Genomic DNA, 13099 nt, shown 5'->3' with positions numbered 1-13099 from the left:
AATCACCTTCTTGAAAGGTTCTAGTTTTAACCCGGCGGCTGTGATAACGTCGAAGATCTTGTTGATAAAAGATCTTGTTGATAAATTGCCGAACGCGCTGCTGCAAGATCCCGCACTTCATCCAACAGGTCCAGAGAATCCTAACATGCCTTCTCATTATCAGCTTCAACATAAGCTGCCACACGGGGCGAATCATGACGGATGTCACTAGGAAGAACCGCCTCTGCTCCATAAACCATGAAGAAAGGCGTGTAACCCATAGACCTATTGGGTGTGGTGTTGATGCTCCATAACACAAAAGGTAGCTCCTCGACCCAACAACCCGGCGTCCGCTTTAAGGGAACCATAAGCCTTGGTTTGATACCCCGCAGAATTTCTTGATTTGCCCTTTCCACTTGACCATTAGATTGGGGGTGAGCCACTGACGCTAGATCAAGCTGGATGTGCTCACGTTGACAGAATTCTTCCATCTCTCCTTTTGACAAGTTAGTGTCATTATCTCTTATAATGCTATGTGGAAAGCCAAACCGGAATATCACCTTTTTGATGAATTGAACCGTCGTGGCTGCATCACACTTGCTGACTGGCTCTGCCTCTACCCATTTAGTGAATTTATCAACTGCTACTAACAGATGGGTCTTCTTGTCCTTGGCGCGCTTGAAGGGTCCAACCATATCCAGCCCCCAAGTGGCAAACGGCCACGTAATTGGAATCATCAGCAACTCGAGCCAGAACGTGCGCATGGCGGGCAAACTTTTGACATCCATCACATCTTTTGACTAAATCCTCCGCATCAGCATGCGCCGTCAACCAGTAAAAACCGTGGCGAAAAGCTTTAGCAACCAACGACTTTGAACCGGCGTGATGACCGCAATCCCCTTCATGAATTTCTCGCAAAATCTCACAACCTTCTTGAGGAGAAACGCATCGTTGAATCGCTCCTGAAACACTGTAACGATGTAACTCCCCGTTGAGTATGGTCATGGACTTGGAACACCGGATTATCTGTTGAGCCAACGTTTCCTCAGCTGGTAACTCGCCCCGGTTCATGTCATCCAGATATGGGATCGTCCAATCTGGTATGGCATGCAAAGCTGCCACCAATTGAGCCTCCGGATCAGGAACAGCCAAATCTTCTTCGGTTGGTATTTTGACTGACGGATTGTGCAACACATCAAGAAAGACATTGGGCGGAACCGGTTTACGTTGGGAACCAAGACGACTTAAAGCGTCCGCCACTTTATTCTTCCGCCGGTCTATATGGTCCACCTGATAACCTTTAAAGTGACCAGCCACTGTGTCCACCTCTCGCCGATATGCAGCCATGAGTGGGTCCTTAGAATCCCAAGTGCCAGACACTTGCTGAGCCACAAGATCTGAGTCACCGAAGCACTTAACCCGGCTCAAATTCATCTCTTTAGCCATCCGAAGACCGTGAAGTAAAGCCTCATATTCAGCTGCATTGTTAGTACAAGGGAACATTAAACGGAGGACATAACAAAACTTATCACCTCGTGGGGAAGTTAATATGACTCCAGCCCCCGAACCCTCTAGCTGTCTGGACCCATCAAAATGAGTAGTCCAATATGTATTATCTGGTTTCTCCTCAGGTGCCTGTAACTCCATCCAATCGTTGATGAAATCTACGAGTGCCTGGGACTTGATCGCCGTGCGGGGTATATATCTGAGCCCGTGGGGTCCAAGCTCAATGGCCCACTTGGCAATCCGGCCAGTTGCCTCTCTGTTTTGAATGATGTCACCCAGAGGAGCTGAACTGACTACTGTGATAGGGTGGCCCTGAAAATAGTGTTTGAGCTTCCGGCTTGCCATAAACACCCCATACACCAGTTTCTGCCAATGCGGATACCTCTGCTTTGACTCAATGAGCACCTCACTGATATAATAAACTGGCCTTTGAGCCGGATACTCTTTGCCAGGCTCTTTGCGCTCTACCACAATGGCTACGCTGACAGCCCGGGCATTAGCAGCCACATATAATAGTAAGGGCTCTTTATCAATCGGTGCTGCCAGCACGGGCGGTTCCACGAGCTGTTTCTTCAGATCTTCAAACACCTTATCAGTTGCTTCACTCCAGACAAAGCTATCCATTTTCTTGAGCATCTGATATAAGGGAATGGCCTTCTCTCCAAGGCGGCTGATAAACCGGCTCAAGGCTGTAATCCGGCCGGCCAGATGTTGCACATCGTTAATACACATCGATTTAGACAAGGACGTAATCGTTGCAATCTTTTCTGGATTAGCCTCAATGCCTCTGTTTGAAACCAGAAAGCCTAAGAGCTTGCCTGCCGGGACACCGAAAACACACTTCTCCGGATTGAGCATCATCTTGTAGACCCGGAGATTGTCAAAAGTTTCCCGTAGATCATCTGTCAAAGTCTCCTCCTTTCTGGATTTGACCACAATATCATCTACATACGCATGGACATTGCGCCCAATTTGCTTATGAAGGAAATTCGGGGCGGGTGATCCTCTCTGCTCCACAAAATAGGTTGCTCCGACCAGCGTAAATACTGAGGTACTGGCGGCTCAATAGAGTTGACTACCCTTTTGTGAAGCTTCTGATCACGTTTGCACAAACTAGGAGTGAAGACATGATATTGACCGCCGTTCAGCTATTTGGGATTGCTCTGATAACCCGACTGCTACTAGTGCTGCTGACTCCCCTGATGGTTGTAACCTCCTTGGTTGCCTTGGTGTCCTTGATTGACGTGTCCGGTTTGATTGCCTGTGTCGGTGTCAAAACTGGCGGATCTCGGGTAGGGGGTCCCGAACTGTGCGTCAAGGCCGGATGGTAACAGGAGACAAGGGACACGATGTTTTTACCCAGGTTCGGGCCCTCTCGATGGAGGTAATACCCTACTACTGCTTGATTAATATTGATGATATGGGTAGTACAAGAGTAGATCTACCACGAGATCAAGGAGGCTAAACCCTAGAAGCTAGCCTATGGTATGATTGTTGTATATGGAGTTGATGTCCTATGGACTACAACCCTCCGGTTTATATAAACACCGGATAGGGTTAGGGTTACACAGAGTCGGTTACAATGGTAGGAGATCTTGAATATCCGCATCGCCAAGCTTGCCTTCCACGCTAAGGGAAGTCCCATTCGGACACGGGACGAAGTCTTCAATCTTGTATCTTCATAGTCCTGGAGTCCGGCTGAAGGTATAGTCCGGCTACCCGAACACCCCCTAATCCAGGACTCCCTCAGTAGCCCCCGAACCAGGCTTCAATGACGACGAGTCCGGCGCGCAGATTGTTCGGCATTGCAAGGCGGGTTCTCCTCCAAATCCTGTGTACCTGTAGGAATAATGTCCGATTTTTGTAATGTAGTGCTCCTCGGCTTCCACGCCCAATAATGGCCATCTTCCACGTGTCAAACGAATGCGAAAAGCCGGGGCGTTTTTACATCCACACCCCTAGCCGTATAAACGAGCCGCCTCTTTAACGGGATGGGGATTTAGGTCCAAACCACATCTTCTCCTCTCCGCGAGTTATCATCAGAGCGCTTCCAGCAAAGGTCCATTCCAACATGACCAGCCGCCGCAGCTCCTCCCCTCGCCCTCCGGTCCCAAACCCGGGGACTGGGAGAGTTGCACCATCCCGCATAGCGAGTTAGTGTTGCTTCAGGCCAAGGGATTTCTCCCTCAGGCATACATGGTCCCGGTCCGAGCCGGTCTCGCCACCTACAATGGCGGAAAACAAGCGGAGAGCACCCCCAATCCTTCTAAAGGAGAGCGGGTGTGCCTCGTCCCCTATCTAATAAGGGGACTGGGATTTCCAATTCATCCATTTCTCCGCGGGCTTCTGGAGTTCTACGGCCTCCAGCTGCACAATCTCACGCCCGCCTCCGTATTACATATTGCGGGTTTCGTCGCCCTTTGCGAGCTATTTTTAGGCGTTGAGGCTCATTTCGCGCTGTGGAAGAGGTTATTCTTCCTGGTGCCCCGTTCTCAAGAGGGGTCTATATACCAAGTGGGCGGAGCCGAAGTATGGCGCATCGCCGGGACCGGATACCTATCCGGAACCCCAAAGAAGGCGTCCGAGGACTAGCCTTCGGAATAGATGACGTCCCACTACCGGACCCTATCCGGGTCGGTCTCCCTGAGTTCAACAGTGCTCCATTGAAGAAACGCTTGAGCTGGCGTCCGCGAAGCTCTTAGAGAGAAAACGACAGAGACGTCCTTTACCTGATGGGCCGGATAAGACTGTTGGCTCATTCCGGACTAACCATGATTGGAGTCATGGCCACATGCATTATGCGGGGGGTGCAGCCGCTTCAATATAGAGGCCACCCCATGTGGGATTTCAACGGGGAGGATGACGCCACCCGTTACGGTCGTAAGTGGCCGGCCTCAGCCGCCGCCCTAGTAAAGATCTTATCCTTTTTATACAAAGGAGAAAAGGAGGAATTCCTCCACGTCAACCCGCGGGCCGGATTTACTATGTACGATCCTCCAAGTTGGGTAAGTGAACAATTGCGCTTGCCCATTTGTTTTATACTCCCATGGTTAGATATGTAGTCTAACGACTTCAATGTAGGAACTGCGACAGGAGGTAAAGGATATAAACAGCCGCACTCCACAGCCCGAGGACCCAGAACGGTCCCTCGATCCGGACTCCGAAGAGGATCCAGACATATCGGTGGAGCTTATCGACGGGGTGTTTGATCAGCTAAGCAAGGACAATACCTTGGTAGCCATTACGGCTGATTACCCAGGGTTAATCCCGGCCTCCTAGGTGACAGAAACTGGAGTCTCATTCCCTTAAGAGAGATTCCATTCTCACGTATTCCGGTGTTTCTGATGACAACTGTGTTTTGCAGGGGAGATTTCCGAGGCGGGAGGCCGAACCTGCGGCAGCTAGCCAACGAGGGGCCGCAAGGCCCCGTGGGGCAAAAAGGAATGTAGTCCGGACTGAGATGCCGGTGCAAAGGTATAGCGCACCCTCTGTTTCCCTGGTGTTATTCTGTCAGGGCATATTAACGTTCGTGCTATCTTCAGAACGAAGAGACCTCGCCGGACTACATCCGGAGAGGTTGCCAATCGCGCCTCCACCAGCCAGGCTCCAACGTATGGCCAGGAAGCGGAGGCGAGCACAAGGCGCGCACCGGACGCTCCTCCGACAGAGGATGCGGATAGGCTGTCTGCCACAAATTCTGAAGTGGAGAGTGCCATGAACCACAGGCGTCGCCGGACAGTTCTACGCGACGCTTGTTTCTCCCAAGAGGCTTTAGATGCCTTTAACTCGGGAGATGCGTACCTCCGTGCCGCTCAAAATGGTTTAGCCAGAGCCACGGAGCAGTATGTAAAAGACATACGGGTAAGAAAATTTTGGTCAAATATATATATATACCAGTAGCCCCCGAGACTTGAAACAGTTAGAGCAACTGATTTAAGGATCATTTAATATGCAGGTTCTTACAGAGAAGAATACCGTACTGTCCCAGGAGCTAGAAAAGTGCAAGGCCCAACTAGAGGCCGCACTAGCCGCAGCAGGGGAGCCCAAAGAGACCTCCGCAGGTAAGATACACTTCGAAAGATTAGTATTGTGCGGTGTGGGTGCAAATCTGACAAATCATATTGCAGATGGCGCCGGACTCGATCCGGAAAAGCAACAACTCTTACGCCGGCTAAAGGCCGGTGAGAGTACATTGACAAAGGTGAGGCGAGAGAAGAATGATCTTCAGGATGCCAACACCAAGCTGGACGCCGAACTTAAAGATGTTCGTGGCCAGCTGTCGGACTCCATGAAGGAGAATCAGCGGCTTCGACGCGGCATATTTAGTAAGTGCTTGAACGAACTTTGAAAAAAGAGTTCGGCGAGGAAGTCGACTAACAGAGTAACGTCTGTAGGTATGCTCACAGGTCGTCCTGCAGAGGAGATGCCCGGTTCTACGGGTGACCTTCTTCCCGAACTCTTGCAACTGCACGAGCGAATTCGGCAGGCGATGCGAGGCGTTGCCCAAGCCTTATGGCCTGCCCACTCCATGCCCGAGGGCCTTGGAGAGCTTGCAGAGAAGCTGAAGGGAGCTCGGCGGTGCTTCCGGTTGTGGAAGATATCGGCCTGCCGACAAGGCGCTAGGCAGGCCTGGGCCATGGTGAAGACCCGTTTTATGAAGTCTGACCCGAACCACATGGCCGAGGTCGGACCAGTGGGGCCTGACGGGAAGGAGATCCCTGTAAGCTTAGTATACGGCCAAGTAGAGTTGGCCGCGAAGTATTCCCAGCAGGACTGTAAATTAGACAGCCTGTTAGATGGTATAGAAGAGGAATACAATCAGTCAGAATGACTATGTAATTTTGAATTGACATGTGTAATGCCTTCTAGCCGGATTGTAGATCGTTTGTCGTTGCCAACCTTTTCGCTTCAACCTCGGGACCTAACGGTCCGGAGTGTGTCCGAATACCATAGCGGTTATATAAGAACCGAGGTATGCGTGGAGACCAGGCGTAGGGGTCATTAGTGCTTTATCAGACAAGTGCCCAACTAGTTATGTTATATTACATGGTTAGTAAGAAACATCTTCCAGAGAGAATAGTTCCGTTAGGGGTTCCTTTCGCTGGGAGGCATGCCCTAAAGTGCATGTCCGGACTGTGTGAAAAGACGTAGAAAAAAGCATCTGGGGGCGCATAAAGTGAGTAAAAAGATCATCTTTTATTTCACCGACCGAATATTCCCTTAAGAACGCTAGCTTTCGGCTTCACCTAGTCTGAGGTACACATCCGGCTGACCCGGCAGTAACAATCGCAGAGGTGCTCCCTTTACCGCCTAGCCGAACAATCGGGAACGTAGGGGTAAGCACAGGAGCCAGGCAACCCAGCTTGGCCAAAACTTAAGTCATATCGATGCATATAATGGTGAAGAAAAAGGTACATGCGGAAGTTTGACGCATGTGTTGGGCGTGAAGCCCGTATAAATAAGCTTTTGTTAAAGAAGCCCCCAGGTTTAATGAGTGTGAGTGGCGCGTCACTAGATGAGCCTTTAAGGGCTATAAAAGAAAAGAGGGGAAGGAGAGAAATGTAAGACAGAAAAATGCAAAAAATGGACAGAGGAAGGAGACAAACACAGAGTCCGGCGCTAGGCATAGTGATGAGGACATCAATACCATTGTTACACCCACAGCCCCTACTGTTACATATACTGGACCAATTACTAGAGCTCGCGCACGCCAATTAAATTACCAGGTACTTTCGTTTCTTGGTAATGATTCTAATGTTCATGAGATTATGATGCTGCCTAAATTGGATACATTTGTTTTGCTTACAAATGAAGGGCCTAGCTTGGAGAAGGATGAACATTGGAGCAAGAACACGCATGGAGTTGATGGCATGCGCAAGGGGATCAAGAACGGAGTTACAAGTGATGATTTCAGGACTTTGAAGCCGCCATAAGGAGTGCATGAAGCCTTGGACGAAATATACAAGATGCCACTTCATAATATTCGTCCATAGGCTATTCTAGGTGCTGCGTCACCTTATTAATGGGCCAGGCCCATGTAATTTCGAAATACTTAAGTATAGGCTATTTTTAGAGTCCGTATGTGTGGGGAAACAAGAGTTAGGGTTGGTTTCGGAACCCACCCTCAAGGGCCACGAAATTCCCCCCTCTTCCTCCATATATACAGCCCTTAGGGCGTCGTTTAGACTTTGGGTTTTGTTTAGATTAAAAGTTCGCCATAGCTGCAACTTCACGTACTTCGTTTGTGTCCAACGACCAGACCAAGACGTCACAGAACCCCACCTTGATCAATAAAGCTTTCATCTTATATTCGCAATATCCCGATTGCAATCTCAGTTTCTTGCTTGTTCTTTGTTTGCTCGCAGGAAACAGACCCTCGTGGTCAGGTTGATCGTGCTCCGGCGTGGTCAATAACCCTCGGAAGTTGGTTTAGCGATTGCTAAGGCGCGACGTCTCGCACGTTCGTAGTCGGATCGTCAAGGTCGACTCCCACAGAAAACGATAGCCACCATCTCATCGAAACATTGGGACACCTTAGCCTCTATCAAGTGGTATCAGATTTCCAGGTTGCTCGGTGAGATTTTATAGTTTTTCATAGATTAGATCGAGTCTGTTCTTCATACCTACAGTCCACGAAAAAGCCAGAAAAAAAAATTAGGGTTAGTTCATCATATCCGAACCAATCTGAGCCTTTGCATAATCTTTTTAGGGTTTTTGCTTTGTTGAATTTGCGGTTGCATCGTCGTGTCAAGTTGCTGGTCTTAGAGTCTAGTCTTTTAGAGTTTCGAGTTCTGGTCATAAGTTGTCACGCCGCCGCCGCACCATCATCATCGCCCATCTACCACTTTTGCTTATCCGCCACCGCTCTGAATCCATATCCATATACCACTACCAATCCGTATCCATATACCACCACCAATCTCTATCCATATACCACCACCGCTACCATATACCACCACCGCTGCCATATACCACAATCATATATCCACCACCAATCCGAGTTCTTCTCATATTAGGTTTGTTCTTGAGATCAATCTAAATTCCGAGTCGTGTTTCCTTGCCTGCGTAGGTCTCGGAAAAAAAAGAGTCTGGAGACCCCCGGGCAGTTTTTAGGCCAAAATTTTCACGGGCAAATTTTTTTCCCTATCCTATTTTTAGGCTTTTCTGAGTCTTTTGAGCCACGTGCCATCATAGTGATTTTTTGTCGCACTTTTTCGTCGTCGCTGCCATGATTTCCGAAAAAAAGTGAATTTTTTTTCGTGCCCATCCTATCAGTTTGACGAGGGAAGAGTTTTGAGACACTCGCCATTATAGTGATTTTTCGCAAAAAAAGAGGAGCGCAAAAAAAAGGAGCGCAAAAAAAGAGCGAAAAAAAAAGTTCCAGAGTGTGCTTTTCCCTTATTTACGTGCAGCGCCGTGATTTTGTTAGTGTTCTAGGCTCGCGTCTCTAGCACGGTCTAGCCTAGGACCAGCACAGTACCGTCGTTGAGCGTTTATTCAACTTTGCATCTCTGAATTGATTATTGCTGACCCTTTTTGCTACCATACTATAAGCCTTCCCAGCTCCACATACATCTACATCGTGCGTTTGACTCTCCCTGGCAATCGCTCTATCCAAGCTTTTGAGAGTTTTTGACTACAACGGTTGCCGATCACCGCCTGCTGCTGGGTAAGAACTGGTAAGAATTTGAAATTTGCTTGACGGATTTGTGACACCCGCCACCACCACCACTTGTTAGTAGTCTGTAGGATCATATTCTTGTGTGTTTCTATTGCTGCTAACCATGCCAGGATCACAAGCCGACGAGACTGACTGGGAGAACTTGACGAACAAGGAGCTTCATGATACGTTTCAGCAAATGATGAATGGACTGGTGCAAGATGTGATAAACAGATTTGAAGAGGCCATGGAGAAGATAGATGGCATGGAGAAGACGTTTGAAACAAAGCTCGATAACAAGTTTGCTGAATTGCTTTCGCGTTTTCCACCACCACCACCGGCTGCTCCTGCCGCACTTCTGCAACAACAGCAACAACACCGACTACCTCCACGTCGGGAAACAGCCCTCCGCCGAGCGAGCCGTGTCCCTCTTCAGTCGGGCCAAACTGCTGGTGCTGCTGTTGATACTTCTGTGGCTCCTACTGCTGATGTGGAGGAGGATGCTTATGTGGGAGATTATGAGGATGAGGTTGATCAAAATCAGAACTACGTGCCACCAAAAGCACAGCAACCACCAGGTCGTCCACATGCAAATAATGGCAATGGTAGGGCTCACCCTCAGGTACGAGATCATGACCATGTCCCTAAACTAAAATTGAATATTCCACCATTTGAGGGTAGATATGTTCCTGATATATATCTTACTTGGGAGTTAGAAACTGAACAACGATTTACATGTTTACAATATCCCGAGGAGAGACGTGTTCCTGCTGCTGTTTGTGCTTTCACTAGTTTTGCATGTGTTTGGTGGTCTGAGCATTGTAGATTATATCCTATTCCGGCTACTTGGGCTGCTTTGAAAACTGCTATGTCGTTGGGTTCCACCATATTATCAACGTGAATTACTTCAAAAATTGCAGCGCTTAAGACAGGGAAAAAATTCTGTAGAAGAATATTATCAGGAATTACAAACTGGCATGATTAGATGTGGTATTGTTGAGGAGAATGAAGCTATGCTTGCACGTTTTATGGGTGGATTAAATAGAGAGATTCAGACGATTCTAGAGTATAAGGAGTATACTAATATCACTCGTTTATTCCATCTTGCTTGTAAAGCTGAACGTGAAGTGCAGGATCGACAGGCATTGGCGCGGACTAACTTTTCTGCAGGTCGACCTTCATCATGGACACCACGTGCATCATCTACTTCCACACGTTCTGCTACACCGGCGCCTCCGTCGGCTACCACCTCCAACCGTGATACAATAAAGCAGGCACAATCACCACTATCTGCCAAGAGCACACCTTCTGGGCCTGCAAAGAGCTCTTCTTCATCCATGGCATCAACAGGGCAAACACATGATATTATTTGTCGATGTTGCAAGGGTGGAGGTCATTATGCGAGAGAATGCCCATCTAAGCGTGTGATGATTGTTACTGAGGATGGTGGGTATGAGTCCGCTAGTGACTATGATGAGGAGACTTTGGCTCTTATTACACGTGACGAACACGGTGGAGACGATTCTGATCATGAGACGCAATACATGGCTCCTGAAGATGCTGACAGGTATGAATGTTTAGTTGCTCAACGTGTTTTGAGTGTGCAGGTTACACAAGCTGAGCAAAATCAGAGGCATAATTTGTTCCATACAAAGGGAGTTGTGAAGGAACGTTCTGTTCGCGTGATCATAGATGGAGGGAGCTTCAATAACTTGACTAGCATGGAGATGGTGGAGAAGCTATCTCTCACCACAAGACCACATCCACATCCTTACTACATCCAATGGTTCAACAACAGCGGCAAGGTTAAGGTAACACGTATTGTTCGTGTGCATTTTAGTATCTCTACATATGTTGATTATGTTGATTGTGATGTGGTACCTATGCAAGCATGTTCCTTATTACTTGGTAGACCATGGCAATTTGATAAAAATTCTGTACACCATGGTAGAAACAATCAGTATACTCTTGTTCATAACGATAAAAATATTAGTTTGCTTCCTATGACTCCTGATTCCATTTTTAAAGATGATATTAATAGAGCTAATAAAGCAAAACAGGAGACAAATAAGAGTGAAAAACAGATTGTGGCAAAAGAATTTGAGCACCAAATGAAGCCTAATGATAAACCATCTACTGTTGTTTCTGAAATTAAATTGAAAAGTGCATGTTTACTTGCCACCAAATCTGATATTGATGAGCTAGATTTCAGCAAATCTGTTTGCTATGCTTTTGTGTGCAAAGAGGCATTATTTTCATTCGAGGACGTGCCTTCCTCTTTGCCCCCTGCTGTCACTAACATTTTGCAGGAGTTCGCTGACGTCTTTCCACAAGACGTGCCACCGGGATTACCACCTATTCGAGGGATTGAGCATCAAATTGACTTAATTCCCGGTGCTTCGCTACCCAACCGTGCACCATACCGTACCAATCCAGAGGAGACGAAGGAGATTATGCGTCAAGTACAAGAATTCCTCGACAAAGGTTATATACGCGAATCCCTTAGTCCTTGTGCTGTTCCTATCATTTTAGTGGCGAAAAAGGATGGTACGTCGCGTATGTGCGTTGATTGTAGAGGCATTAATAATATTACTATTCGTTATCGTCATCCTATTCCTAGGCTAGATGATATGCTTGATGAATTGAGTGGCTCTACAATATTCTCCAAAGTTGATTTGCGTAGTGGATACCATCAAATTCGTATGAAATTGGGTGATGAATGGAAAACAGCATTTAAAACTAAGTTTGGATTATATGAGTGGTTAGTCATGCCTTTTGGGTTAACTAATGCACCTAGTACTTTCATGAGGTTAATGAACGAAGTTTTACGTGCTTTCATTGGACGATTTGTGGTAGTTTACTTTGATGACATATTGATTTATAGCAAATCTTTGGAGGAACATTTGGAACATTTACGTGCTGTTTTTATTGCTCTACGTGATGCACGTTTGTTTGGAAACCTTGGAAAGTGCACCTTTTGCACCGACCGAGTATCTTTTCTTGGCTATGTTGTTACTCCACAGGGAATTGAAGTTGATAAAGCCAAGATTGAAGCTATTGAGAGTTGGCCGCAGCCCAAAACGGTTACACAAGTGAGGAGTTTCCTTGGCCTCGCTGGTTTCTATAGGCGTTTTGTGAGAGATTTCAGCACCATTGCTGCACCTCTCAACGAGCTTACAAAGAAGGATGTGCCTTTTGTTTGGGGTACCGCACAGGAAGAAGCCTTCACGGTTTTGAAAGATAAGTTGACACATGCTCCTTTACTCCAACTTCCTAATTTCAATAAGACTTTTGAGCTTGAATGTGATGCTAGTGGAATTGGATTAGGAGGTGTGTTATTACAAGATGGAAAACCTGTTGCATACTTTTCTGAAAAATTGAGTGGGCCTAGTCTGAACTATTCTACTTATGATAAAGAATTATATGCTCTTGTTCGGACCTTAGAAACATGGCAACATTATTTATGGCCCAAGGAATTTGTTATACATTCTGATCATGAATCTTTGAAACACATTAAAAGTCAAGCAAAACTGAACCGTAGACATGCTAAATGGGTTGAATTCATTGAGACTTTCCTTTATGTCATTAAACGCAAGAAGGGTAAATAAAATGTTATTGCTGATGCCTTGTCTCGTCGTTATACTATGCTTTCACAACTTGACTTTAAAATATTTGGTTTGGAGACCATCAAAGATCAATATGTTCATGATGCTGAATTTAAAGATGTATTGCAGAATTGTAAGGAAGGGAGAACTTGGAACAAGTTCGTTCTTAATGATGGATTTGTGTTTCGTGCTAACAAGCTATGCATTCCAGCTAGCTCCGTTCGTCTTTTGTTGTTGCAGGAGGCGCATGGAGGAGGATTAATGGGACACTTTGGCGTCAAGAAGACGGAGGATATACTTGCTACACATTTCTTTTGGCCAAAGATGAGACGGGATGTTGAGCGTTTTG

The sequence above is a fragment of the Triticum urartu genome, chromosome 5A (genome assembly GCF_056163025.1).
Source record: "Triticum urartu cultivar PI428250 chromosome 5A, HENAU_Tu73, whole genome shotgun sequence".
In the NCBI taxonomy this organism is placed as follows: domain Eukaryota; kingdom Viridiplantae; phylum Streptophyta; class Magnoliopsida; order Poales; family Poaceae; genus Triticum; species Triticum urartu.
This window is presented reverse-complemented; position numbering follows the sequence as displayed.